At 41.4% G+C, this 23,993-nt stretch overlaps 1 long non-coding RNA gene across 3 annotated transcripts in view; it reads left to right on the top strand.

Moving 5' to 3' along the window:
- Positions 1 to 23,386, top strand: part of LOC129058995 (uncharacterized) — a 62,279-nt gene extending 38,893 nt beyond the window's left edge. Inside the window, exon 4 of one of the 3 annotated variants that reach the window (XR_008524541.1) lies at positions 21,981 to 23,386. This is a non-coding gene — a long non-coding RNA (uncharacterized LOC129058995). Of the gene's footprint in view, positions 1 to 1,133; positions 1,540 to 4,140; positions 4,198 to 21,980 lie in introns of those variants that run through there. The other 2 variants (XR_008524540.1, XR_008524538.1) reach the window with 2 other exon arrangements.
- Positions 23,387 to 23,993: the final 607 nt, after the last annotated feature.

A 23,993-nucleotide genomic window follows, 5' to 3' on the forward strand; every position in this document is an offset into this window, starting at 1 on the left:
TTCCATAGAATTCAAGAAAAAAAATGACTGTCTGGCTATTGTCCTCTGTAAATCTTGTTCTAGCAAGTTCTGCATCCACTTAACTTTATGAATTTGGATTCTGTGGTTTGGATTCCATCCCCACTCCTCCACCATCCTTTTCCCAATTTAAACCATTCTAATCCAGAATTTCAGGCAAAGTTGGGGGCTGGGGAAGCGAAATCGATTGTCTTATTATTTGTCTCTTGCTGCCCCCTGCTGGTCAAATTATTGCTTTCTTTTTCTTTTTTCTTTTTCCGGTTTAACTCAGGAGATCAATGGACAAGTTCCTAGGGATGGGTGGGTGAGGGAGAAGCAAGTGTCCTAGATGACGAGACAATGTCAGACAGGTTTCATTATTTGAGGTTCTCAGTTTTTTTTTTTTTAATGAAGAAATGGCAATTGTGATATTTAAAACATGTTTAGCTTATTGGTCTTTTTTTTATTTTTTAATTTTTAACATTTTTTTAAGAGACAGGGTCTTGCCCTGTTGCCCAGGCTGGAATGCTGTTGTGTGATCATAGCTCGCTGCAGCCTCCACCTACTGGGCTCAAGCCATTCTCCCAACTCAGCCTCCTGAGTACCTGGGACCACAGGCATGCACCACCACGCCCAGCTTAATTGGTCTTTTTAAACACACACAAATACAATATACTATAATGGTGCTTCCCCAGATCATTTGATTTCTGAAATTATCAATTCAACATGCACTGCTGGTGGTATGGCCTAGTGATGGGTCACAATCTTCCTTCAATCTCCTTAGCACGTCAGGGTCTGCGACTGCATCCAGCACTGCACTTAGCACTGCATTTGGGATGACAGCGAGGCACTTTGCAACCCTCTGATGGGTTTCCTACCATAGAGCTAGGGTGTGACCTGGACTGGCCCTGATAGAGCCTCCAGGGATGAGGTGGGGGAGGGAAGATAGAAGAGGGTGGGAGGTGGGGAGGGCCAAGTCTCTGGGGATCAGTCTTCACAATCGCACCCAATTCAAGGTGAAAGCCTGTGTGCCCTTTTCCCCTGGAAGCCATCTGTGTCAAAAAACATCTTTTGGGGGTAGTCAGGCCTGTGAAGTGCCTCTGTTCAGAGCTTCTCTGGGTTGGTGCGTTTTCCAGGGCAGAAGGCCATCAAAAGCCAACCCCTGAACCCAAGAACTTGGCTGCAAGAGCAGAAGGAAGACCACTGAGACCACCTCCATGGAGCAGGCTGCCCAACACGAGAAAGCCGGGGCCTGCTGCTGCTTCCTGGGCTACTGCAGCTACTGGAACAAGGATTTCTGCTCAGGGTTTCAGACCAAAGGCCTCACCCTGGAGAGTCAAGGCCTTTTGGGAAAATGCAGTTTCCTACCAGCAAGAGCGAGTTCATCATGCTGTGTATCCCAGGAACCATGCAGCTTTGATATCCGTTCCTCCCTCCTCCCTTCCCTGTCACATTCTCAGTAGGCGCTCTAACATAATTCAGTTAGCAACAGTATTTGCTTTTCACTGTGAGTCAATTCCAATGGACTTTACCATCTACACAGGTTGATCTAAGATGTAGGACAGTGAATCGGAATCATATTTAAGTTGAAGGAACTGAAATGACAATGTGTGTTGCACTTCCCACCTGTTTGTGGATTAAAATTCAAGCCCACATACTCACCTGCTCAGATATCTCTTGTATTCCACCAGCTGCCCATCTTGTCAATATCTCCAATGCTGTGCCTTCCTCCACATCCGCTTCTATCTCAGGGAGAAGCATCACAGTCCACCCTGATTAAGAGTAATTGAGGCCAGGCATGTTGGCTCACTCCTGCAAGCCTAGCATTTTGGGAGGCTGAGGCGGGTGGATCACTTGAGCTCAGGAGTTTGAGACCAGCCTGGTCAACATAGCGAAACTCCATCTCTACTAAAAATACAAAAAAATTAGTCGGGTGTGGTTGTGCATGCCTGTAGTACCAGCTACTCGGGAGGCTGAGGCAGGAGAATCGCTTGAACCTGGGATGCGGAGGTTGCAGTGAGCCAGGATTGTGCCACTGCACTCCAGGCTTGATGACAGAGCAAGACTGTGTCTCAAAACAAACAAACAAAACAACAAAACAAACAAACATACAAAAAGTAGTTGAGAGTAGAGCTCTAGAAACTTTTATTGCAAACATCTACACACAGAATCAATGAACGTGTCTCCCAGAATAAAGAAAGTCCAATTCATGTGCTGTCAGACTTGAGTGGTGGGTCCCATGTTGTGTGAGGGTGCACTAATCACACCCATTAGGATCACATATGGGTCTGGGATGAGCTAGGGAAATCTAATCCTTCCCTATACTGTAGATAGCCTGAGAAGCACAGGAGGGAGGACCTCCACCTCTTACCTGAACAATTTCCATAGCCTCTGTGTTTGTGGCAACTTGCTTGTTTTCCTTCCACCCTTAGAATGTGAGTTCCAGGAGAGCATGCTTCAAGCTGCCTAGTTTACCACAGAGCGCAATGCTAGAACAATGATGGGCATATAGTAAGTTCTCAATACTTATTTGTTCATGGTCTCTCTGCCTCTGATCAGCAACTACCAAACCCAACACATTTTCCAGGCTGCAGCCAAAACAATCTTTCTAAAACTCAAATCTGATCAAGACCCTTCCTTATTTAAAATTATTTAATGACTCCTCAGTTGCCATGGTAACGTCAAAACCCTTGGTCTGCATTTTAGCCACACTGAACACTTAAGTCTTACTAAAGGGCCATACTTGCAGGCCTCCAGGCATCCATGCTGGCTGTTCCCTCTGCCTGGAATTCCCTTCTGCCCCCTCTTGATCAGTGGTAACTCCTTCAGGTCTCAGCTCAGCTGTCACTCCCATTGAGACATCCCCAGGGTGACGCTAATTGCAATATGCTGAAATTATTTTTCTGTATTTCCATTTGAAGTTGAGCCTGCACCTACACCATCATAGCCACCCCCAAATATGGCAATGGACATGATGGTGTCTTTATAGCAGAGGCAAGTAGGACTCCAGCGGTTCTAATTATAGGGGTCACCCCTCATTCCTCGGCACGTTAAGAGTGGTAACTCCACAGCCAGGCAAACTCAGGTTGAAATCTCCACATTCACTTTGTTTATTTAGCCATCCTGTGCTTGGTTTCCATCTGCAACATGGGGCTCATGATTATATATGGATAAAACTAGGTGGAGTCCTTTGGGTGGCTGGCAAATTGTAAATGCCTAGTTAATGAATGTTAGTTGTGATTATTAACCATCACTTCTGAGCCCCCTGCATTTTGCTTTCTCTACTTACAAGCTCTTGCAACCTTCTCTCTCTCTTTAGGCTTCCACTAGGGTGTTGGCTGCTACTCATCATGTTACTTTAAAAAATGAGCATATCACAAAGAAAAGAGACATAACATTCTTAAAGCAATTACTGTCTTCTATGATTTCCTGAAGCCCAGATGCTCTACTTTATTTTGGAGCCTGGGGAGGAGACAGTTGTGCTTAAAATTTATCAGACCTCTCCTCTCTTTCAGGCTTTCTTGAAGCTCCCTTTGTCAGGACTGGATAGAAAAATCAGTTTGATAAGGTCATCCTTCTCTGTGCTTACAAGTCTCAAGAGGGTGACTGTATTTAGAAGAACTCCAGGTGGCCACTGCCATGATGATGAGAATAGCAATAATGAAGTTAGCAACCATAAAACCATTTATTGATAGCACTTGTTACTACAGGATCAAAATGATTATTCTCATTTTGCTGCTGGTAGGTGGGGTGGAAGAAGCTGGCTTTGAAGACAGGTCTGTCTAATCTTCTCTTACACAAAAAAGGTCACAGGATAATCCTTCCTCACCTGGGACTGTATGATTTTTGTGCCACGCAATACAGTATTGCATATTAGGTCTCTCCTGGTCAACCACCAATTTCTTCCTGTCCCTGAGATCCACAAGTGCTGCTAGGGACAGCCAATACTCACTTCATGGAATTGTGTGTGTGTGTGAGAGAGTATGTGCATGTGTGTGGGAATGTGCATGCAGGCACAAGTGTGTGTTTTTGTATTTCATTGCTATAATTCAAGTCAAGTGTGTGTTTATGTGTTTCATTGCTGTAATTCAAGTCTCTGGTTAAGGGTTCTATATGCTAATTATCCCATCTTTTTTTTTTCAGTTCAATCTTTCAAAATGAAGTCACATAGTCTGGTTGAATAAACATCATGAAATAGGTATTTTAGACTTTTCTAAAAAATGGATTCACTCTGATCTTGAGTTGAGGGGTGGGGGCGCGGATAAAGTTGGTTTGCAGTCTGTATCCACCCTGGAACACGTGAAAAATTCTCTCTACGTAGAAATTTGCATCATGACATATTTTTTTTTAATTTAATTTTATTATTATTATACTTTAAGTTTTAGGGTACATGGGCACAATGTGCAGGTTAGTTACATATGTATACATGTGCCATGCTGCTGTGCTGCACCCATTAACTCGCCATTTAGCATTAGGTATATCTCCTAAAACTATCCCTCCCCCCTCCCCCCACCCCACAACAGTCCCCAGAGTGTGATGTTCCCCTTCCTGTGTCCATGTGTTCTCATTGTTCAATTCCCACCTATGAGCGAGAAGATGCGGTGTTTGGTTTTTTGTTCTTGTGATAGTTTACTGAGAATGATGATTTCCAATTTCATCCATGTCCTTACAAAGGACATGAACTCATCCTTTTTTATGGCTGCATAGTATTCCATGGTGTATGTGTGCCACATTTTCTTAATCCAGTCTATCATTGTTGGACATTTGGGTTGGTTCCAAGTCTTTGCTATTGTGAATAGTGCCGCAATAAACATACGTGTGCATGTGTCTTTATAGCAGCATGATTTATAATCCTTTGGGTATATACCCAGTAATGGGATGGCTGGGTCAAATGGTATTTCTAGTTCTAGATCCCTGAGGAATCACCACACTGACTTCCACAATGGTTGAACTAGTTTACAGTCCCACCAACAGCGTAAAAGTGTTCCTATGTCTCCACAAGGCTACAGTAACCAAAACAGCATGGTACTGGTACCAAAACAGAGATATAGATCAATGGAACAGAACAGAGCCCTCAGAAATAATGCCACATATCTACAACTATCTGATCTTTAACAAACCTGAGAAAAACAAGCAATGGGGAAAGGATTCCCTATTTAATAAATGGTGCTGGGAAAACTGGCTAGCCATATGTAGAAAGCTGAAACTGGATCCCTTCCTTACACCTTATACAAAAATTAATTCAAGATGGCATCATGACACATTAATTGCAAGAATAAAAGTATTCTTAAGCAATGGCCAGAAAGAGTACATTCTATAACTGCCTAAATTTCAGCCTGGGAGTGATTTAGTCCAGTGGTTCTCAGACTTGAGCATGCAGCAGAGTCACGTGGAGGGCGATTATGAAAACCCAGATTGCTGCTTGTGGGGCAGTGAACTTTCCCTGGAGTTTCTGATTCAGTAGGTCTGGGGTGGGGTCTGAGATTTGAATTTCTGTTTTTTCGTTTTGTTTGTTTGTTTGTTTGAGATGGAGTTTCTTCTTGTTGCCCAAGCTGGAGTGCAATGGCATGATCTCAGCCTGCTGAAACCTCTGCCTCCTAGGTTCAAGCGATTCTTTCACCTCAGCCTCCTGAGTAGCTGGAATTACAGGCACATGCCACCATGCCTGCCTAATTTTTGTATTTTTAGTAGAGATGGGGTTTCACCATGCTGGTCAGGCTGGTCTTGAACTCCTGAGCTCAAGTGATCCGCCCACCTCAGCCTCCCAAAGTGCTAAGATTATAACCTTAAGCCACCATGCCGGGCCTAAGATTTGCATTTCTGACAAGCTCCCTGGAAGTGCTGGTCTGGGGAGCACAGTTTGAATACCACTGGTTAGACCATTGGTTCTGAGACTCGGCTGCATATCAGGATCACCTGGGGAGCTTAAAAGTTAATGATGCCTGGAGTCCACCCCAGTGACTCTGGTTTAATTTGTATGGAGTACGACCTGGGCATTAGTGTTTTTTTAAAAGCTCTCCAGTTGATTGTCATATAGCAGACTTTGAAAGGCACTGATACGGGGGAGGGGGTAAGCCTATCATGTTAAGAACAATGAGGGCTTTGGAGACCCAGAGCGCAGGGAGTGGTAGAAGGGCCACTTCACATGATGGGTTTCCTGGATGGGGATAAGCAGATGGGCAGAGCAGTCCTGTGCTCAGTCTCCACGTGAGAGACTAGCTAGCAACAACTTTGACCAGCCATGGTTCTCAGGCTCCTGGAAGGCTAAAAATATTCCTTTACAGTAGGCGTTTGTAATTTTTAGGGTTCTTAGTCATACATAAGAAACTTGCCACTAACTAAGCAGGAAATGATTTTGGTAAAGAATATTGGGAGACTTGAGGCTAGGCTTCCAGGAGGGGTGGACAAACCAACACTAGAATGCTTTGAGAAGGACAATGCCACTGCTTCCCTGCCTAACACTGGAAAAACCACTGTGGCCACTATCCTACCAATACCGTGGCCCCGCCAGGAACTTGACGTTGTGACTCTCTGGCACTTCTGGAAGCCAGATACCTCTAGTGCTGCCCTCACTAGTAAAATAGGAGCTCCAGGGAGCCTCCTTCTAACTGGAAGTGAAACTGTCCCCACAGGGTTAACAAGAATTACATACTGAGCTCTGGGCAGATGTACAGTTATCATTAAGCATTCATCAGGCCACACTCTGGCCCACCTTCTTATAACAGAAAGTCACATAACTGTAGACACTGATCATTTGCATCCCTTCTTCCTATAGATAGGATCACACATTGGAATCACAAGGCTTTTTCTTTAAACATTGCTTAAGATGTTTTTCAGATGCTGAATTCCAGTGGAACAGCTGTTGTCACACAATTTGAAGACGCCCATAGAGGAATTAAATTAGCATGAGAATGCAGTTTCTTCATCTCCCCATCCCATGACTTCACCCTGCATTCTCAGACCAATCAACGATCCCTACACCTTGACCCACTCCAAACCCCTTAAAGTCCCTATCCCCAAACTCCCCAGGGAGGCGGATTTGAGGTTTCTTCCCATTCCCTCATTTGGCAGCCTTACGATTAAAACGTTCTCTGCTGCAGCCTCAGGTGTCGGTATATTGACTTACTGAGCATTGGGCTATGGACCTGTTATAGTCACATAAGTCTCAGCTGAGTGGCTCTGAGTAGAGGAGTCCCTGTCACATGCTTTTCCCTGGCTGGGAAACCCAGGGATACTGGTTCTTACTGAATCTGGCCATGTATGGCTGGGAATTCCTCCAAATATATTATAGCAAAGGTCTTCTGCAGCCAGGGAAGGTGACAAGGTGTAATCATCATTATTATTGTTCCACAGACCACTGGCTACTGGCTCCTGTTTTCTTCTCTTCTGAGCTGCCATGGCCTCTATCAGTTTTCTCTATCCCACAAGCAGCAGGGAAACCAGTGTTCCCAGCTATTTCCATTCTCTGTTTCATGGATGGGTTTCACTGTCAATCACTGTTCTTTCGAAAAGTCAATATGCATAGAGACAGCATGAAAGAACTACTGTACCTGTCTTATGTGAAAATGCTTCCTCTTTGGCCAGATCAAAGGAGATGAATAGACTCAAGATTCCAGTATGTTGTTTAGACACTGATTCTCATGCTAGGAATGCCAAGGGTGAAGCCATTTGTAGTGCTGCTGCCTGGGGCTGTTCTGAACTTCTGATATAAAACAGAAAAGAGGATTTGACAACCCAAATGGAGTTGGAGCACATCTCACTGTTTGAGCTGTGGCCACGTGGTAGCCTGGCCTTTCTTGTTAGAAATGAGAGCCAATGGCAGGTCTTCAAGGTGGAAATTTCATTTGCATCTCCAGAGGCCATATGTATGTGGCTCTGGACCTGCCACACTCTATGAAGGCATGGTGTGTCTTTCATTGTCATCTTCTCCAGGTCTGGTGATAGCAGTATTTTTATTAACCTCAATTTGCAGATAAGGAAGCCCAAAGTAGGGAGGGTAAGAAACATGCCCAAACTCAGATCAAGGTGTTTTAAACCCAAGCTGACTCCAGAGCCATCACTATTTCACAATAAAAATGATTTAATATATTTATTCTGATTGTATCAATTGTCTATTGCTCTTGTAAACATTCAAACAACATAGGAAAATGCAAGGGGAAATAGTCAATTCATCAGAAATCTCATTAGTCTGAGATAACAAACATTCATATTTTGGTAACTATTCTTTTTTGCATTGGTTTATGTATGCATGCATGTGCACACACAATGTTGCATAAATAGAATTCTTACATGAATGATGGCTCCTGAAGCTCTTGTTTGATGGTCAGTGTAGCTCAAACAATCCTCTGTTTCCTTGTTTAAGTGGGTGAAGATGAAAATTTGCTCTAAGCAAATAGAGTCCTTTGTGGCCTGCCAGCCTCTTTACTATAAATGGGCTGGGCTGTAGCACTGTGGAGATGGGAGCGAGTGTGTCGAGTTTAAGAGCAGAAGTACTAGAGTCAGACTGTGGATACCAAGAGCTCGGCACTCTCACTGAATAGCTGTGCAGCCTTACAGGAGTTACTCAACCTCTCTGTATCTCAGTTTCCTCAGATATGAAGTAGGGGTGATACCTACCTCATAGGGTTGTTGTGAGGATTAAATAAGAAGATACATTAGTCCCCCTTATCTTTAGTTTTGCTCTCCAAGATTTCAGTTACCCATCAGTACAGTTCAACAAAATATTTTGAGAGAGAGACCCCATTCACATAACTTTTATTACAGTATATTATTATAATTGTTCTATTTTTAGTTTTTGTTGTTAATCTCCTACTGTGCCTAATTTATAACTTAAACTTTATCATAGGTATGTATATATAGGAAAAAGCATAGTATATATAGGGTTTGCTAGCATTCACAGTTTCAGGTGTCCACTGTGGGTCTTGGAATGTATCCCCTGTGGATAAGGAGGAACTACTGTATATTAAAACTTAGAATATTTTTCCAGCCAAAGTAAAGGCTTCATGTTAACTGATATTATTAAAATACCCATAGTGTATGTAAATCCAGAAGGTACTCAGGTGAATCATTCATTACCATGGAGGTACACATACTTTACATTAAAAAAATGTTTTTTTCCATAATACTAGCAACGGTACTGCTTGTTCACTCCCAAGTATAAGATCTGTGGGCTGCAAGGGGTTTTTGTAAATTGCTGTATTTTTTTCAGGGCATGAAAAACAAGAGGATATAATGTTGGAGAGATATGACAAGGCCATGAAGTGGATGGTTTATTAATTCATTTGTTCATTTATTTCTTCATTCATTTATCCACTGATTGATAGTGCCAGGCACATAGTAAATATTTGTTGATTAAAAGGATAAATAAAAATAACTGAATTAAATATTTTGTTTAAACAAGATTATGCCCTCAACGAGCTTACAATCCAATGACTCACTATGTTTATTTATTGGAAACACACACGCACACGCGCGCGCGCACACACACACACCACCCCTTAAAGAGAGCAATTTTCTGACAGCAAAATAGAGTCCTCTGGTTTAATTGCTTTTTAATTTAAGCCGCAAGGTACATATGGATGAAAATTGCCTAGAGACATCTAAATTAACTACACTTGTTAATTTTGTTAGGTTTACAAAGAGTAACAGAAAATGAATTTCAAAATTGAGTCCAAATGTTGACCACCCAATTAGATGGAGTGTAAGCTTTACTTCAGAGTTATAAATCACACAGTTCCCATGGGAGAAAGACGCTGCCCTTATGAAAGTGCACTGAGGCAGGGTTGTCCCCACAGGAAAGAGGAAGAGCCATCACAACTAGACAGAGATAATTCTATTTTGCACGTGTGCCTTTGGAAAACCAGTTGAGTGCTCCCTTATGACAAAGAAGAAAATGCTTGATGGTGTAGTGAATGCTTCATTCTTGGCCAAACCCAATCCCTTTCTGGCATGTTTATCTTGGTGGAGCAAGGATGAGGTTCGCCAAGGTATGTGCACAGGTTCCTAGTGGATAATAAAACAGACGCTGAGGGTAAATGTCTTCCAGCATTCAAGTAATTCACTTGGATATGCAAACTGCTTTAAGTACACAAAGAGCATTTTAATGAATTTTTCCTACTCCTAATCCCATAGTGTCATTATTTGCCTTATATTAATTACTTACTACAGCAGATTCAGCAATAATTTTTCTCCTGTTGTTAGAAACATCATTGAATTTTATTGCTAGCCTTGTGTGTTTGTTAATAACTAACTACCTTGGGGAAAAACAGCAACACTGGACCAAGGTGTTTTCTTTCAGATTTTATGACTTAGAGACACAAAGCTTTATGTCAATTGTAAGAAATGTTTCTCCATTTTATTAAACTTGGGATTCCTTCAAGAAAATGTCACTGACCAGAATAAAATCCATTGTTGGTGCTAGGGCCGCTACTATTGTATGGGAAAAGATCAACATAGCAATGTCAGCTATTAAAGAATGTAAAACCCATTCCATTTACTTTTCCATTATTTGCTAAGTGAATTCAGTTGTAACCGAAAGAGGTGATGGAAAAACAGCATGTTATTTCTTTCACTTTTGCAATGCTTGGCACTGGGGCTTCATGTAGGCTTTAATAAGACCTTGAGGAAGGCGCTCGATGACTGTCTGAGCTGCAAGCCCTGTCACACTGGCTGCTGCACATTCTACGTCTTGCCTTGTTCCATCTGGCTGTGGACCCAATCTAACGCCTTGTAAAATAGATCTTTCCAGGAACATACGTTTCTTCTTTATATTAAACATACAAGAAAGAGAATCAATTAAAGGAAGAAATTTTACTAAAACTGATTGTCTTTGAAGATGCTACATTTCAGAGAGGTTGTGTTCACCGATTAAGTAAAATAAAACAGTTGTCTTTGGGAGAGTCTATAAGGTTCTAAGGACACCATTAAGAGACTCTTTTTTGATATATGAAATGCTTCATGGGTATGATTCTCATTTCACAAACTCCAGCATAAAAGAAAGAAAACGTTGTGCATTTTCTGTGATTCAACTTCATTTCGGATTCTGAACTCTCATTCCGTTGGACTTAGGTCAGGAAGGGTGGGATCTGGTTACTGAGGAAGGCTTTTGTGGGGAATGTTTTCCTACTCTTTTTTTCCAGCTTCATTGAAGTAGACTTGACACACAAAAATTGTATATATTTAAAGTGTACAAGGTGATGACATAAATTGTGAAATGATTACCACAACTAAGCTAATTAAACTATCCATCACTTTCCAAAGTTATGATTTTGTGTGTGTGGGGGTGGGGGGGATAAGACTCAAGATCAACTTTTTAAAGGAATTTTCAAGTATACAATACATTGTTATTAACTATAATCACCATGCTGTACATTACAGCTCCAAAACCCATTCTTCCCACATAACTGAACCTTTGCACTCTCTGGCCACCATCTCCCATTTTTCACCCCTCTCCCTATTCCTTGGCAACTGCCATTCTACTCTCTGCTTATATGAGTTCAACTTCTTTAGATTCCAGATCTAAGTGAGGTCATATAGTATTTGTCTTTCTGTGCCTGGCTTATTTCACTTAGCATATAACGTCCTCTAGATTCAACCATGTTGTCGCAAATGGCAAGATTTCCTTCTTTTTTAAGGCTGAATGATGGTCCATTTTGTGTGTGTGTGTGTGTGTGTATCACATTTTCTTTATCCAGTCACCCATCGATGGACACTTAGATTGTTTCCATATTTTGGTTATTGTAGCAATGTTGCAATTGAACATGTGGTACAGATATCTCTTCAAGATACTGATTGTATATTCTAGTTTTAATAGCCCATATCTGAAGCATGGATTTTGGTATTAAGTGTTGCAATTTAAGGACAACCATTGCAAAAACTCAAGGTAATTTAGGCACAAATATGATGCTATAATTGATGAAAGTTTTGAAATTATAGACCTTCTTTCTTCATTTCAGACAAAAATCTAAAAATAGGTATCTTGAGCTCAATAAAATTGCTTTAAAATCCTTTCCTCTATTCCTATCAACATGCTTCTGTGAGATTGGTTTTTTATTTATTTGTTATTTTTTTGAGACGGAGTCTTGCTCTGTCGCACATGCTGGAACATAGTGCCACGATCTCAGCTCACTGCAACCTCTGCCTCTCGGGTTCAAGCGACTCTCCTGCCTCAGCCTCCCGAGTAGCTGGGATTACAGGTGCCCATCACCCTGCCTGGCTCCTTTTTGTATTTTTAGCAGAGACAGCGTTTTGCCATGTTGGCCAGGCTGGTCTTGAGCTCCTGACCTCAGGTGATCTGCCCAACTCAGCCTCCCAAAGTGTTGGGATTATAGGCATGAACCACCATGCCTATGCTCGGCCCTGGTGTTTCTGAGTGCTGTGAAGTCAAATTACATATATATATATCTTTTTTTTTTTTTTTTTTTTGTGAGATGGAGTCTTGCTCTGTCGCCCAGACTGTAGTGCAGTGGTGCAATCTTGGCTCACTGCAAGCTCTGCCTCCCAGGTTCACGCCATTCTCCTGCCTCAGCCTCCTGAGTAGCTGGGACTACAGGCACCTGCCACCATGCCCGGCTAATTTTTTGTATTTTTAGTAGAGACGGGGTTTCACCATGTAAGCCAGGATGGTCTCGATCTCCTGACCTCGTGATTCACCCGCCTCGGCCTCCCAAAGTGCTGGGATTACAGGCGTGAGCCACCGTGCCCAGCCTATTTTCTTTTATTCCTATCAACATACCTCTGTGAGATTAGTTTCTCTAATACGAGTGCCATGAAGTCAAAATATATAAACTATTTAGATATATATTATTCTCTGTGAGGATTTTTTAATCAATCTTACATAGATGACATAAATTATTCTGCAAGAAGCAAATCCATTTGGTCATAAATACTGATGTACATGGGGTGTAAGTGCACATATAGGATGCTTAATGTGGGTTATTTCAATCATGAATTCTTTTATTATGATTGTTGAAACAGAAAGTTACAAGAGTAATTGCAGTTCTGTTTTAATCACCTATACTCACTTTCGATGAACAGCATTCACAGTTTTTGTGAGTTTCTTTCTGTTTCCCTGGGTGATAACCCAAGTCTCTTGGCTGCTGCTTCCTCGCCACCTCTCTTATATCTTCTCTACTGCCTTTCAATGTCTGTGCCTTAAGAAAGTATATAGTTTTAGTTGGGAATTAGATGATCTGGGCCCCAGTTCATGAAGCCGTTGTGTACCTTGGATAAATCACCTTTCTGGCTTTCAATTTCTCAAATCCAAAATAGGACAGTAGGAGAAAATATTTTCTGGCACTTTTTGATGCAAATAAACTTTTTGGAAGATTAATATAATGACAGTGCGCAAAATGGTTTGAGAGGAGAAAGAGCCTACAGAGACACTGAAAACTCATCTGGTTACAAGGTTTATGCCAAATATCTATAATTTAATATACAACTCCAATAGCTTTCTCATTATTACTATTTTTAGAAGCAATTATGCTTTAATTTAATTTAATCTTCAGGTATTGGGTCTTCCTTGCTATGCAGTGGTTTCATATATAAAGTACTTTCTTCTTTAGTGAGCTTATATGCCTGCTATCAAGATTAATAGTTCATCTTTTCAACTTTTTGTCTGTTTTAATTTTTACCTACTTTCTGGGCTCCACCCTGATGCCAAATTTCCAAACATCTACTTCTGTTTGTCTACAACACAAAGCAAGTCTTTGCTATGCTACTGGAGCAAAGCATAGATCAAGAGAGGCAGCCAACTAAATGCTGGACTACACAGACTTACTTTTGCCCCAAAGTCAGGCAAACCAAAGTCCTTGAGGATCTCAAAGAATTTGAAACAATATATAAAATAAATAAATGCAAATGGCACATTTCCCAGTTACATAGGGTCTCCATGGACTTCTTTAGATCCAAATTTTTCCCTTTTTCTTTTCTCCATTGGTGTCAGGGGAAATAGGGCCAGAGTTTGATCTTTTGCTGAAAGGTTATATATAAGGAGGGAAGAATAAAAGAATAATAGGGAGTTGGGGCCTATGGGGAAGTAAAAGTAAAAGTAAACATCCCCCTGGAAAATAAATCTTGGGTATTGAAAACCCCATGATGCTACCTTTTCACGAATGAGCTGTTCCAAGTTGTGGTGTCATACTTGAGCAAACCTCTTTGAAGATAATTGGCCAATATTAAATGAGCCATCTTGAGTTGTAAAAATTATTTTCATGTTTTGATCAGTGATACATCTATTTATCTACTTTTCCTCACAGTTTTAAGATCCTAAAATGTAAATTTTAATATAGACCCCAAAGGCTTATAATACAATGCTATCTCTCTCTCTCAAGTTTATGATTGTTTCAGTTTATCTGTTGCTGCATAACAAACCACTCCAACTTAGCGGCATAAGGGGTAGCCATTTTGTTAGATTTATAGGTTCGATGATAGGGAATTTAGGCAAGACACAATAGGGGATGTTTTGCTCTATGACATCTGAGGTCTCAGCTCTGAAGACTCAGACAGCCTGAAGTGACATGAAAGTTTGGGTGTTGGTACCTATGGAAGCTTCTGCACACAAATGCCTTGTATCTCTAAGTTGAAGGCTAGCTCAGCTGACTGTTGACCAGAGCATCTACATGTGGTCTCTCCATGTGGCTGGGTTTCCTCCCTTTAGGGCCTCTCAGGGTCAATGGATTTCTCACATGGCGTGGCATGGCTATAAGAGTAGGTATTCTAGTAAACAATCTTAGAGATTAAAAAGCTGCATGACCTTCTGTAACTTACCCTTGAAAACTATATAGCATTACTTCCACCACACTTTATAGGTCAAAGCAGACATAACCTTACACAGATTAAAGAGTATATATAGACCCTCACCCACCTCTTGATGGGAAGAGCATTGAAGAATTTGTGCCCGTATTTTAAAACCAATCGATCTTGACTTTTATTTTGCATGCATGTCTTGAGATTTTGAAACTCCTAAGAGGCATGAATCAATGTATTCTCAGGAAATAGGAGGTAGGTTGGTAATTTAACATACAGGGTAGGCCCCTGCCTTTCAGGCCCAGGGTGTGTGTCTCTGACTGTCCTCTGAAGAGAGGAACATGAAGGGAATAAACCTTTAAAGTACCACCTCGCCTGAATACAAGAATAGAATATCTACTGAACTCTGGCATGAATATCTGCATGTGGATGGATTTAGGTAATTGCTTCAAAGTTATACAGAGCTAGAAGTGGAAGACAAGGAATCAGGCATGGGATCCTGATCTCCTCATTCTCCTGAATATACAGAGGACAAGATTCATCCCTCTGAGGGCAAGGCCTGGGCGACAGGAGGCATTTCCCTCTTCCAGCCCAGACAGGCTGCATATTAGCTGTCATTACCCCTGACAACAAATTAGTCTGACTCTGAATTGCTTCTTTCCAATCTCCAAGACTTTTTCCAGGTCACAGGAGGGAGAAGAGAAGTCTCAGTTCACCTGGGAAGAGCACTGCTGGTTTTATTATACTTCACAGAAGCTGAAAGGAAGCAGTTAATATGGTTTCAGGCAATGTCAGCTGTAAAGATGTACATCAAGTCTGCTGATGGGGGAAACTGAGGCTGGTGAGGTGACCAGTGGACAGGAAGTCACGAGATGACTTTCTCTTTTTTCCCTCTTTTTAAAATATATTTTTAAATTGACAAAAATTGTATATATTTATAGCGTAAAACATCACGTTTTGAAACAGAGATGCTATATTAGGCCATTCTTGCATTGCTATAAAGAAATACCTGAGACTGAGTAATTAATAAAGAAAAGAGGTTTAATTGGCTCTCCGTTCCACAGGCTGTACAGGAAGCATGGTGCTTGGCATCTGCTTGGCTTCTGGGTAGGCCTCAGGAAACTTTTACTCATGGCAGAAGGCAAAGGGGGAGCCAGCATCTCACATGGCAGAGGAGAAGGAAGAGAGAGTTGGGGGATGGGGAGGTGCCACACTTTACAAAAACGAGATCTCAGGAAAACCCACTCACTATCATGAGGATAGCACCGAGCCATGAGGGATCTGGCCCCACGACCTAAACGTCTCTCATCAGGCCCCACCTCCAACATTGGGGATTACAATTCAACAGGAGATTTGGCAGGGTCATATAGCCAAACCATATCAGATACATTGTGGAATGGTTAAATCAAACTAATTGACATATGTGTTACATTATACACTTATTTATTTGTGGCGAGAACAATTAAAATCTACTTTCTTAGCAATTTTCAAGTATATGATATATTGTTATTAACTGTAGTCACCACATTGTGCAATGGATCTCTAGAACTCATTCTGCTTGTCTAACTCAAATTTTGTATCCCTTGACCAACATCTACATCTTCCTAGCCACTGCCACTCCCAGTCTCTGGTAACCACCATTCTGCTCTCTGTTTCAGTGAGTTCAACTTTTTTACACTGCATATATAAGTGAGATCATGTGGTTTTGTCTGTCTGTGCTTAACAGAGATGACTTTCTGTGTCATGATTTTTCCTAGGCTCAGCCATGCTTCTGGTCCAGGTCTTTTCCACAAATGCCATACTTCTCCACCACCACCACACTTTAAAAACTTTAACAAGGCCACCTGTTTTACAAAGAGACAGCTCCAGGCCAGCTCTGTCATGAACTCCTGAGTGGATGCTGGGCAAGTTATTGACCATCTTAGGTCCCTTGCAGCTCTAGCTCACCATGATTCAGGAGAGACAAAGGGAACTTGGTTTCTGAAAAATGTTGGCCATGTATTCAAAGGTAGATCAGAGAGGCAGGTTACCTTAATGTAGAGTTGCCAAACATTACATGGGATACGCTTATACTGAAAAAAACTCTTCATTGTTTATCTGCAGTTTAAATCTAGCTGATCATCTCATATTTTAATTTACTAAATCTGGCAACCCTACCTTAATAGTTATAAGTGTAGTTAGACTGTAGATCAGGAGTCAGCAAAGGTTTAGTGTAACAAGACGAGATAACAAATATTTTCAAATTTGCCATTTTAATGCAAAAGCAGCTAGATGATATGTAAATGATTGGGAATAACCTTGGTTCAATAAAGCTTTATTTACAAAGCCAGGTGGCAGGCCCTCTTTTGCTGAACCCTTCTCTAGAGCTAAACTACCTAGGTTTAAGTCAACTCTGTCATTTATGAGATACAGGAAATTAAGCATGTTACTTAATCTTTGTGCCTCAGTTTCCTCATCTATAATATGGGTCATATTCATAATGTACCTGCCTCCTAGGGCATAAAATAGTGTCTTATATATGAAGTGTTCAAAGCATGCAGTAAGTGCTATGAAAAAACAGTGCATGCCACTTTGTGTTGTAGGATTCAAGTATCTCAACAGAGTGGCCAGAATAATCATAGTTAACATTCACATAGCAGTTACCCTGTGCCTAGGCACTTTACATATGTTAACTCATTTAATCCTCAGGATAGCCTAGGCTACAGGTTAGGTATCACCATCACCATCATCATCATCATCATCATCATCCCCATTTACAAATGAGTCAACTGTGGCCCAGAGAGTTAAGTGGTTTCCAAGGTCACCTGACTGGCGAGTAGCCCTGTTGGGGTCTGAACCCTTGTAGTCTAGCACCAGAGACTATTCATTCACCCCTACCTTAGAGGGAAGAGATATGAGGGCAACAGGAAGATTAGAAAATGTCATGTTAAGTGTTTGCAGTTATACTTGTCAATAAGTTGAATATAATTTATTTTCGAGGAACATATAGTCTTCATTTTGAGGGTTTGTTTCCTGTTGTTCTTCTTCAGTTCTGAGGACAATGATCCCCATCTGTGGTGCCCCACTGAATTCATACTGATCCATGTGCAGACCCTCCAACCCTGGAAACATGTTGGTATCTTAAATTTCTGGGGTATGAACTCTTTTCCTTTCTTTCCTCTTCCCCTGGGTTTTTCTCCTGTTTCTTCCACCTTCCTGATCCTCCCCACCTTCTTCTTCCCAAACTTCTTTCCTCTCGTCCTTCTCTACAACTTATTTGGGCCTGAAAAGAAGCCAGGGAAAAGATATTTGCTTTGGGCGAAGAAAAGAAAAATAAAAGATGAACTAGCCAAGTCAAAGAATAACTCCGATTTTCCACAAAGGGCTACTTCATGGAAAGGCTGTGACTTAACAGTGCTTTATACTCTCTGTGCTCTTTAGGAAACACAAAGTTGATGTAAACAGCTGGAGACTGTAACTTGAAAAACCAAGAAAGTAAGATGAATAAAACTTCCTGTTTTCCTCTCCTACCCTGGCCTACAGGGGGTTGGCCTATAAGGCTTCCTTCCAAACCAGATGTTCCATTCCCAAAGCTCCCTTCAGAATCTCTGCATATCAGTTATTCTTTACACAACACCACCAGAACTTAGATTCAATTACCATGAGCATGCTTCAGCCAAGCGCCTGCTGGGACACAGGCCCTCTTAGGAGAAGGAAGTGAAATATGGTCAGCATATGACATGAGCTCAAGGAGGTAAACACTGTACTATCATTGTCTAAATTAAGGCAACATTAACAGAGCTCCTCCTACAGGCCATGTACTGTGATAAGACTCTCATCTGATCTGCACCATTAGGTAAATACTATTACTGTCCCTATTTTATAGTTGGAAATCTGGCCTTGGAGAGCTGAATTAATAAATTCGTGACCCTGAAAAGGCCCCCTCAGCTCACCCAGTAAGACCCCTCCACCTCTTCTCACTCTCAATCCTGCCTTGTTTAGAAAACATGAATGTATGGAAAAGAAACACAACGATAGAGAAGCCGTGTTCTCTAGGAAGGAGATATTGCCTGCATCACCTCGGCTCCTGCCTGGGTTGCTGGGCGGGCTGCTTTTCTCCTTGGCCGCTCATCCTCTTTGGAGACATGCTGTCATCGATTTTAAAGGTCTGTCTGCATCCTCCGTGGTCACACCCAGCTGACAGACCCCAGGACACACTGCCAGTAATAATGCAGACTTTCTCCAGCCCCTGCTCAGCCTCTTCCCAGCGTCTCTGGCTAAGCTCTTCTTGAATATGTAGCCTAGCGTAGGGGGTACATATCGTCCTCATGGTAAAATGCTTAAGTGCTCGAACAGATCTTAAACATTAATTTCAAGCATGAAACTCGTCTATATTTGGCCTTTTCATGCTGAGGGACAATCTGCCAATAGGATTTGTGATGGGGCTGTTATTAACAGTCTCTTCCCTGCAAAACAGGGCACGATATACTTTAGGGTGAAGCAGATTTTTGCCCGTTGGGTAATTATTAGCAGCTAACAAAACCTAGTCATTGAAAATGTGTTTGCTTGTTTGTTTTGTGAAATCATCAAAATTTTACATAATTTTCTTTTTTCTCTTTTTCTTTTTTCTTCGAGACAGAGTCTTGCTTTTTCACTCAGGCTGGAGTGCAGAGGCACGATCTCAGCCCACTACAACCTCTGCCTCCCAGGTTCAAGCAGTTCTCCCTCCTCAGCCTCCTGAATAGCTGGGATTACAGGCGCGCACCACTGTGCCTGGCTAATTTTCGTATTTTTAGTAGATACGGGGTTTCACTATGCTGGCCAGGCTGGTCTTGAACTCCTGACCTCAGGTGATCTGCCCTCCTCAGCCTCCCAAAGTGCTGGGATTAGAGACGTGAGCCACCTGGCCAGGCCCATAATCTTCTAATTGTAAAGGATAACAGGGTTAGCTTTCCAACCAGTTAATGAGTACCCAGCAGTGGACTTCAGGGCTTTATTGGTTGGCCCCATGTCAGGTGCAGCTTTGAGCTCTCCCTCTCTACAGATTGCCACATGTCCCAGTAGTGAGAAGAATATGGTCACTTTGTAGCTGCCCCTCCAACTTCTGCATCATGTTTTTCGAGGGAAAGAAATTAAAAGCCTTTCTCACAAAGTTTAGGAACCCCAAGTGTAGCTTCATTTCTTCTTTTTAGGCAAAAGTACTGTAGGCCCGTGTCTCATGTTCAAAACCTGGGAAACACTGATGTAAATGAAAAAACAAAGATAAACAAAACAGATTTCTTAACTGTCAAAATTCTCTGTGTCATTAATATCTTGTTGTCACTCTGAATCTTCAAGAAGGAAATGTAATGTGTAGAGTTTCTTAAACTTTCTTGACCTCAGAATACCTGGGAACCTTTTGTGGTATTATTGCTCCATAGACACTGCTTCAGTCTGTTCATGCTGCTATAACAAAATACCACAGACTGGGTAATTTATGAACAAAAGAAATTTATTTCTCATAGTCCTGGAGTCTGAGAAGTCCAAGATCAAGGTGCTGGCTGGTGAGGGTCCTGTCTCTCTGCTTCCAAGATGGCATCTTGTGGCTGGATCCTTAGGAGGGAAGGGATGCTGTGTCCTGACATGGCAGAGGGGATGGAAGGAAAAGAGAGGGAAGACTTTCTCTGAAGCCTCTTTTATAAGCGCTTGAATTCATCCCACAAAGGCCCTGTCTCTTAATACCACCTGATAAGGTTTGACTGTGTCTCCACTCAAATCTCATCTTTAACTGTAGCTCCCATAATTCCCACGTGTCATGGGAGGGACCCAGTGGGAGGTAAGTGAATCATTGGACGGGTCTTTCCTGTGCTGTTCTCATGATAGTGAATAAGTCTCATGAGATCTGATGGTTTTATAAAGGAGAGTTTCCCTACACAAGCTCTCTTTCCTGTCACCACATAAGATGTTCCTTTACTCTTCCTTTGTCTTCTGCCATGATTGTGAGGCCTCCCCAGCCATCTGGAGGAGTGAGTCCATTAAATCTCTTTCTTTTATAAATTACCCAATCTTGGGTATGTCTTTATTAGCAGTATAAGGACAGACTAACACACCACCACAGTGGGGATTAAGTTTCAACAGGAATTTCGGAGAGAATATACATTTAAAACTGTAGCAGACACATTTTGGGAAATCAGGAAGTAGCCATAGAGGCCGCCATGAATTAAGAACATATGAATCTAGGTCCAATGCTGGGTGTTCTGCATACATGTTCTGATTTAATATTAACCACATCCTAAAAGACAGGTCTTATGATCACAAGGCTTGGAGAACTTCAATAACTTGCTCAGGGACACATAGACTGACATGGTAATGCAAGGGCTGGTACCAAATGTTCTGACCAAATGTTGAATCTTCTGTTCTTCTTTTTCCTTTAGAATCTTTTTTTAAAGATACATTTTAAACATAGAAGGGAATAAAGACCCACATGACAAACATTCATCTTTCTACCATGCAAAATTAGTAAGTTTTAAGTTTAGTCAGATTTGGTTCTAGTCTTTCTTTCTTTTTTAAAATAAATAAAATATTACAGATAAGTCATATTTGCTTCTTGTCAAGCTGCTTCTCTGTTATAAATGAACCTCAATTCGAGGGGTGGAAGAAGGCAGCAAAGTTGTAAAGTGTAACAGCCCAGGCTCTTTTTCGGCTTTTCTTTTGCCAAATGCAAACAAATATTTTCTCCTATTTCTTGTTCCCTCACGTCTTGAGTTCCCTTCTCAATTTGAGGCACAAAGAGAAATATTTTAAAACAATGCAATACGCAAACCTGAGGTGAGTCATCAACACATTGGTCTACAATTAAGAAAGAAGACAGCATTGGGGTTCTCAAAGCAGCAAGTAGAACACAGTGGGATATTCTCAAGTGTGACTGATACCGTATGTGCTAAAGATACTGAAAATGGTAAGCACTCAGGATTTTTGCTAGCGACATCCTATGGTTTAGCCAAAGACATGGTCTACAGTGTGTGGACAGAGTGGTACCATGCTAAAGCGTGTTAACACATGTAGTTGCTCCAGCCCACCCAGGCTAAGGTAAAACTCTCTGTCATTCTTATTCCCCTTATTTGATTTATTTTTCTTACATAGCACTCTTCACCATCTGACATTGCATTTTTGTTTATCATTTCTTGTCTGTCTTTCCTACTAGAATGTAAGCTCTATGAGGGCAGGATCTTGCCTGTTTGTCACTATTGTACCCTCTTACCTGCCTTTCTTTGCTCTAGTTCATGAAGTATTTCTGGAGAGCATGAGATAAGTTATCCAAGCAGGAAACAGAAAAAAAATTAGTATGTCAAGAAATCAAGGGAGAATCAAATTTGATATCAAGGATTGAATATGAATGTATGATACTGGAGGGGAAGAAAAGAAGACACTACTGCTGGTGTTATTCACAAGAGCCTATTTCTACAGGAGGCAAAACTGGCCACTCAGAAGAACTAAGCTCCCATGCTCTGTGGAACATTTTCCCTGTGAAGAATCCTGATGCCCATTAAGGGAGGGAGGGACAAGAAATAGAGCTCTGCACTTCCCATCTTCAAAGTATTGAGGTGGGTGTGTGATGACAGGTGGTGCTAAATCAAAAGGCACATTGATTCTCTCTGCCATGGTAACAAATGATGCCCAATGCTCTGTGGTATGCGGCAACAAAGCTTCGCTTCTGTTGGATGTGACTTTGCTTGGGATACAGGCTGAAGGAACCCCTGTTAACAACGTGCTACTCTTACGGCAAAGGGCTTCTGTTTAAATGTGGCATAAGTTATATCTATTTCCACTTTATTGGACAAAGCAAGTTACATGGCCAAGCCCTATGTCAATAGGACCGGGCTGTATATTCTTTTTCTCATAAAAGACACTGAATATTCATGGCAACAGGCAGGATACATACATCTTTTGTACAAAGGGAGAGTAAAGAGTTGAGAGCAATAACACAATCTAACCCCAAAGTTTTTCTGTGGCCTTGGAGCCTAAAAACCATCAAACCCATTTCTCCTGCCTCCCTAGTTGTAGGAGAAGGAAGGATTAAGAAAGGGAAAATATAAAATGCTGTTGTGGTCACTTAAATCAGGGGTAGAAAAATCAGGGATGTGGAAAATCAGGGGCCAGATGGATCAAACATTTCCCTTTCCATTTGTCACTTTGGAAGTTAAGAAGGTGTGGTGTTGAGCCAGCAAAATCGCAGCTGTCAAAGAATGTGGTTTTATGCACCACAGCTTTGGCACTAGATTGAGAATGTGGTAGACTGCATTATTATTTCCCACTTTTCACTGCCCCTCTATGTGAGTGGGTTATGCTTCTCTACCCTAGCGATATCAAGATTGGCCATGTGACTTGCTTTGTCCAGTGAAATGTGAGCAGAAGTTCTGTAGGTCTCTTGGAAGCTATTGCGTTGTTCTGCTATATCTATATATTTTTTACCTCTTCCACAAGAACAAACACCAGTGTCTCAAACAGCCTGATCATGGGAAGATGGAGATATTTGAAACAGAGCTGTAGCTCCCATGCAAGGTGAGCAAGGAGATAAGCTTTTCTGTTGTAAGCCACTGAGATTTGGGAACTGTTTGTTACTGTAGCACAATCTAATAAAAAATGAAAGCCAATTGAAACAAATAATAATAAAAAATTTGAAATTTATTGATAGCCTACTTTTGCCAGATATTGTTCTTGGTCTTGTGTATGTATAGACAGAATGTTTGTTTCCCCCAAAATTCGTGCTAATTCTTAATGTCTAATGTGATAGCATTTGGAGGTGGGATTCTTGGAGGTGATTATGTCATGGTGGTAAAGCCCTCATGAATGGGATTAGTGCCCTTAGGAAAGGGACCTCAGAGAGCTTACTCTGCTCTTCCACCATGTGAAAATGCAGTGAGATGATTGTCATTTATGATCCAGAAAGCCAGTCTTTACCAGATACTGAATCTGCTGTTGCCTTAATCTTGGACTTACAGCCTCCAGATCTATGAGAAATAAATTTCTACTGTTTATAAGCCACCCAGTTGATATTATTTTGTTATACCTGAACAGACTAAGATTCTCATCTAATCTCCCAACAACCTGAGAAGGAAGAAACTATTTTAATCTCCATCTTACAAATGAGAAACATGAGACACAGAGAAGTTGACTAACATTGTCAAGGTCACATATAGAAAGTAAAAGGACAGCTGAGACACAAACTCAAGCAGTCTGGCTGCAGAGCACCCAGTATGAGACAAAGTGAATCTTATATTTAGTAGAAAGAG

This window comes from Pongo abelii, chromosome 3, assembly GCF_028885655.2.
Source record: "Pongo abelii isolate AG06213 chromosome 3, NHGRI_mPonAbe1-v2.0_pri, whole genome shotgun sequence".
Classification (NCBI taxonomy): domain Eukaryota; kingdom Metazoa; phylum Chordata; class Mammalia; order Primates; family Hominidae; genus Pongo; species Pongo abelii.